We start from the raw sequence: 5,774 nt of genomic DNA on the forward strand, positions 1-5,774 counted from the left end.
CCAAGGCCGTCAATTGTCCAATGAGCAGCGCTCGCAGTCGTTCCGACCTGTGGTCCGACCACTTGTTCTAACGTCACGCCGTGACTACGGCTTCCAGCCGCGGAGCCCTGCCGAAGCGGCCCGCCTCGCGGCGCAGCAGCCGCTGAACACGTACACGTGTGGGCCTGCGGCCTCGACTGCTGATGAGCAAGTGCAACGGCACCGGCTCCGAGAGCGATTTCTGACTCCACAAGTCACAACTCCTCAGGAGTATCAGGCGCGCCTGCAGATGCAGGCTCAACCGCCAACCGGTTCCCTCTATGCGAACCATCCCGGTTGTTCTCAACACTGGGGAATCCCAGCGTGCTTATGAAGCAGAATTCCGAAGCTGGGTGGAGGGAGCTCGACGGCTCCCCTCCTACAATGCTCTTCGAGCAAGTTTCTCTGAAACTGATATTCGTCTTGAGAGACGTTTGCGCTTAGACTTCGCTAAGTCGAAAGCACGTCGACGAACACTGGGACCCCGTCCCCATCACCTCGAGGCGTCACCACCTCTTGCTCATGCTGCGAGCACCGCTCATTCCTATGAGCCGGCTGCTCCAGCCACTGGTCGGAGCTTGAGCTCAGCCACCGACCTGTCATCCCCGCGTTCTAGCGGCGGGAAGCGCTCGGCGCCTGACGACGTGGTCGTACGCCGTAGCGGCGGGGAGGTGAGTGTGCCCGATCAAAAGCGTCGACGACGTCAGAGCAGTCCTGCCGGAGGACAACCTCAAACTCCCAAGAGTTTTGTGAGTGAGGATAACCCCTCCATTTCACAAGGTACTGAGTACGACCCTGGCGCCTGCGCCTCACCACCAGACGTTCCACATGGAAGTGGAGCTCGCCGTGCTCGTCGAGCGGAGCAGGAGGAGGCCGAGCCTCAGCTGGACTCTCGCGTCGCGAGTCGCAGCGACGTGTTCGCGCTGGAGCAACGTGTGGGTTCTCTGAACCCGTATCTCCATGATACGACTGACTCTCTGAGTCGCCTTGCAGATGGTCTCGATGAGACGAACCACCGCGTGGACTGGTTTGAACAACCACAGTCGGTTCAGAACCAAGTCGCGGACCTTGAGCGTCAAGTCGCTCAGCTGCAAGGTCAGATCGACTTGCTGTTGCGTCTTGTGGCCCCGCCACCTGCTGTCGCTCAGCCTGCCGTGGTTCGGCCTCCCGCTGTTGCGCAGCCTGTCGCGGCCCAGCCACCGTTGGCGCCAACGCCTCCGCGCTCACCTGAGCAGGGTCCTGATACGGCTTAAGTAAGCCAACGTAGAAGACTGGATGCGTGCGCATCTTCTTCGGAAGGTTAAGCGTATACGCTAGGCCCTTCTTGGCCACGACCTTGAACGGTCCTATGAACCGTGGTCTCAATTTTGTCTTAAAGACTGCAGACACTGCATGAGTAGGTAGGTTTTTTGCATTTAATAAAACTTGGTCTCCGATCTCAAACCTTTCTTCATTGCGTCTGCCTTTGGCATCTGCATGTTCTTTTTGCATGTCTTGGCTTTCAGCCATAGCGGCGCGTACTTGACGCATTACGCTTAGTCTCAAAGAGACAAAGTCATTGACTTGCTTGCGAACCGCAACAGGGCTGATATCAGCTAGCCGCTCGGCTATCCCTCCCCCATCAAGCCCTGAGCCACTGCGTGGCGGCGTCAGTAGGACGCGAGGGTTAACCAAGCCGTTCACACAGAACGGAGTGTAGCCTGTCGAGGCGTGCACTGCATTATTTAATGCGAACTCAACGAGTGGGAGCATCTGGCTCCAGCGTTTTGGCGCCTCAGCGCATACGCTTCGGAGGATATCCTTTACAACGCGATTCACGCGTTCGGTTTGACCATCGGTCTGCGGATGGTCCGCTGTGGACATGTCCAAACGAGTGCCAAGCACTCTGAAGAGGGACGTCCAGAACTTCGCGGTGAAGCGCGGGTCTCGATCCGAGACAATTGCCTCAGCCACGGTCTAAAAACAGCAAAGCTGTACCTTCACCATCTATGGTGTCCGGCACCGCCGCTAGATGAGCCATCTTGCTCAATCGGTCTACAAAGACCACAATACCCGTGTTTCCTGCCTTGTCCTTGGGAAGGCCAAACACAAAGTCCATATTCATGGACTGCCAACATCCCTTGGGGACAGGCAAACTCGCCAATGGCGCTGCCGTGCTCGGCGCGGACTTTGTCCGTTGACACGTCTCACACGTGCGTACATAGGTGCCAACCCACTTATACATCTTGGGCCACCAGTACATCCAGCTCACCGAGCCATTGGTCTTCTTCCGACCTAAGTGCCCGCCCACGGGCGTATCATGAACCTCATAGAGGATTCGATACTTTAGATCCTCATCATGAGGAACGACTACACGAGGGTAGTCCTCAGAGTCGGTGCTGTAGTACAGCAGGCCGCCATCGAGCGAGTATCGATGCAGCCTCGCGCGTAAGCGCCCAGACAATTCCTTGTCAGAGTCTTTAAACGCTTCGCTCCCAAGAGCCCGTAGCAGCGCTACGCACATGTCGTCTTGTGCATACGCTCCGCGTATCAAGTCAGGCACTGACGACGTCACTGTCGTGACATGAGCTAACTCGTAGTCCGGCCTGCGCGAGAGCGCATCGGCCACTACATTAAGTCGCCCCGGCTTGGGCTTCACCTCGAAGCTATACTCGGCAAAGAAGGAAAGCCACCTTGCCATTCTCTGAGAGAGATGAGGCGACTGTGTCGCAGTGCGTAACGACGCATGATCAGTAAAGATCACAAAAGGCTTAGAGCCTAGCAGGTGTACCCTGAATTTGACTAGAGCATACTTCATTGCAAGTAGCTCTTTGTCATGAACTGGATAGTTCTTCTCTGCAGCTTTGAGCTGGCGAGACTCAAACGCGATCACGCGTTCACGCCCTTCGGCGTCTGCTTGTAGTAAAGCACAACCGATTGCAAAATCGGAGGCGTCACAGACGACGCTAAACGGACTATTCGGGTCCGGTAGCGCAAGGATCGGAGCCTGGAGAAGGCCCTCCTTCACAGCCTCAAAGGCTCCGTCGTGCTCGACGTTCCAGCACCATGGTGCGTCCTTCTTAAGGAGATCTGATAATGGCCGAGCCATCTCTGCGTAGTTCGCGCTGTACTTGTGCAAGTAATTGGCTAAGCCTAGCCACTTGCGTAAGTCCTTTTGGTTCTTGGGAACCGGCCAGTCCACGATGGCCTTGACTTTGGCAGGATCTGCCCTTAAGCCACGCTTCCCAATGAAGCACCCGAGGAAAGGTATTTCCTCCGCGCCAAAGACGCACTTATCCAAGTTGGCATACAACTTATTAGTGCGCATGCACTCGAGCACCGCTCGCAAGTGGTCAATGTGGTTTTCCACGTCTGACTTTCCGTGCTCAGCACGACTATGGACGAATATATCGTCAACGTACGTTTGAGCGTACGCCCGGTGGGGCCTAAACAACTGCGTCACAAGACGATTGAACGTTGCTGGTGCGTTCGACAGCCCCTGGGGCATCACCAGCCACTCCCAGAGCATACGGCTAGGAGTACTCACCGCTGTCAGCGGAATGTCGCTCGCTCTCATGAGCAATTGGTAGTAGCCATCGACCAAGTCGAGCGCGCTGTACAACGTACAGCCTACCATGTTGCTCTGCAGAACATCCTTGCGAGGAATCGGCGTTTGCGCCGGGATAGTGGCCGCATTTAGCTTGTCAAAAGCATGAACAATGCGCCACTTGCCGTTCGGCTTTCTGACACAGAAGGTGGGTGTTGAGTGCGGAGACTTACTCTTACGCACCATCCCTGCCTCGTGCTTCGTACGGAAGAATGCGTCAATGACGTCACACTGCTCTCTCGGCAAAGGCCATTGCCTTGTTACGCAGTATTTGGTTCCAGGAACCAGGTCAATCTCATGACACACGCCTCGATCTGGAGGCAGGCCCGTCGGTGGGTCTTTCGAGACAACGTCTCCATACTCCTTCACCACCAGCTAGAAGGGATCCGAAGGATCTTTGAGGATCGCCGATCCACTTCTTGCGCTCAGCGCCTTCTTGGTGTCCTCTAGGACCGCGTCGTCCACGACGGATGAGGAGTTCAACTCCTCCTCAGGTCCCAGCAGGACCACCTCGGCTAGCTCGCCGGCCTTCAAGGCTTCGCCAAACTCGGCAATGGACATCTCGTCCAGCTCTAGCAGAGCATCGGCAGCGGGCAGAGTGTCAAGGCTGATATCGCCTTCTACCCCCCCCGTCACTCCGTTCACGAGTGTATACAGCTGTTCACAGCAATCACGTGGAGCATCACCGCTCGTCACGTTGGACACATCGTCCGACGTCGAAGACGTCACAGACGCCCTGCGTCTTCGTCTCCTGTTCCACCGCGACCGAGCCCGGCCGGATGAGGACGGTGTAACGACATCTCCGTCACCACCACCGGGTGCAGCAGCACCATCACTCCTCGAAGAGGATACAGTGTCTCGCAAGACACTCGGCTGAAAGCCAAGAGGTCCTTGACCTTCACACAGTGAACTAGGTGTCACTTCACCTGCATCTCTTGGGCCACGCCCATGATGCCTCGACTCGCAGTCGACCGCGACCCTCGGGTCACGCAGCGGTAGGTCATCGACCAGATTCGTACCACTCAGTGGATTACGCGCCACTCCGCGCTCGTCCTCACCAGGACCCAGCAGTTGGTCATTGACCTGACCTGCACCGCTCAGCGGATAACGTGCCGCACCACGTACGCCCTCAGGGAAAACAGCAACCTCGTTGCTAACAATTTCGGACATACCAATGTCCAGCACCACGGCCGCCTCGGCCTCGTGCTCGCGCCAAAAGCGCTTCTGCTTCCTAGCAGAGGTGGGTTCATGACTCACCAAAGCTCCACTAGGAGCAGGGTGCGACGCACCCAGCGTTTTTGACTTCCAGTCGATCCATGGCTCATGGCGTTCCAGCCATGCCATGCCAAGGATGGGGTCATACCTCGCATCCAGGTCTAAGACCAAACAGCGCTCCACGCTATCGAAGCTCTCAAACTTCACTCCAAGGTCGACATAGACCTTCGACACAGTTACCAGTGTCCCCGTCGCGAGACGGACAGAGATCGTATCTCTCGTTGGCACTTCCAGTGCTTCAGCATACAGCTGACTTCCTTCTAGGGTGGAGCGACGGGCGTAGTTGCCCGAGGCTCCCGAGTCAGTTAAGACCCTTCACGGCTTTGCAAAGCCCTTCACGTTCGCTTGAACGACCAGCAAGCCCGGCTTGCACACACTCTTCTCGTAAGAGAGCTCAGCTCTCTTCGGGCTGAGCCCCGTTGCCCTCTACCTCCTCGAGGCACAACAGAACTCAGTTCTTCCCCAGTAGGCCGCCCCGCGCCTACTGGGAGTTGCCGTTTCCCGGCGATGACCCGGAGGGTTGGCTCGCCGGAGCCACGCGCTTCTTGCGCAATATGCCCTCAAGTGCTTAGTGCTATTGCACACAAAGCATCGGCGGATGCCGGCACGCTGCTCCGCAGCAAGAAGCTCCACTTCTTCATCTTCAGCATAGCTGAGGTCCATCGGCTCTGGACCGCTCGAAGAGCTTGCGCTACTAGCGCTCCAGCCAGATCGAGCCGACCTGAAGTTGTGCTCGGCATTTAATGCCACATTCACCGCCTCTTTGAAAGAGTTAGGGTGTACACGGAACACTTCCGTTCGAGCTGCGCTCACACGAAGTCCCTCCATGAACACGGTCACGCTGACCAGTTCTGGAAGAGGGTCCGCCGCCATTCCGGCGATAAGAGTTCTGAAC

The sequence above is a fragment of the Phytophthora infestans genome, genomic scaffold, assembly GCF_000142945.1.
Source record: "Phytophthora infestans T30-4 supercont1.69 genomic scaffold, whole genome shotgun sequence".
Taxonomy (NCBI): Eukaryota; Oomycota; class Peronosporomycetes; order Peronosporales; family Peronosporaceae; genus Phytophthora; species Phytophthora infestans.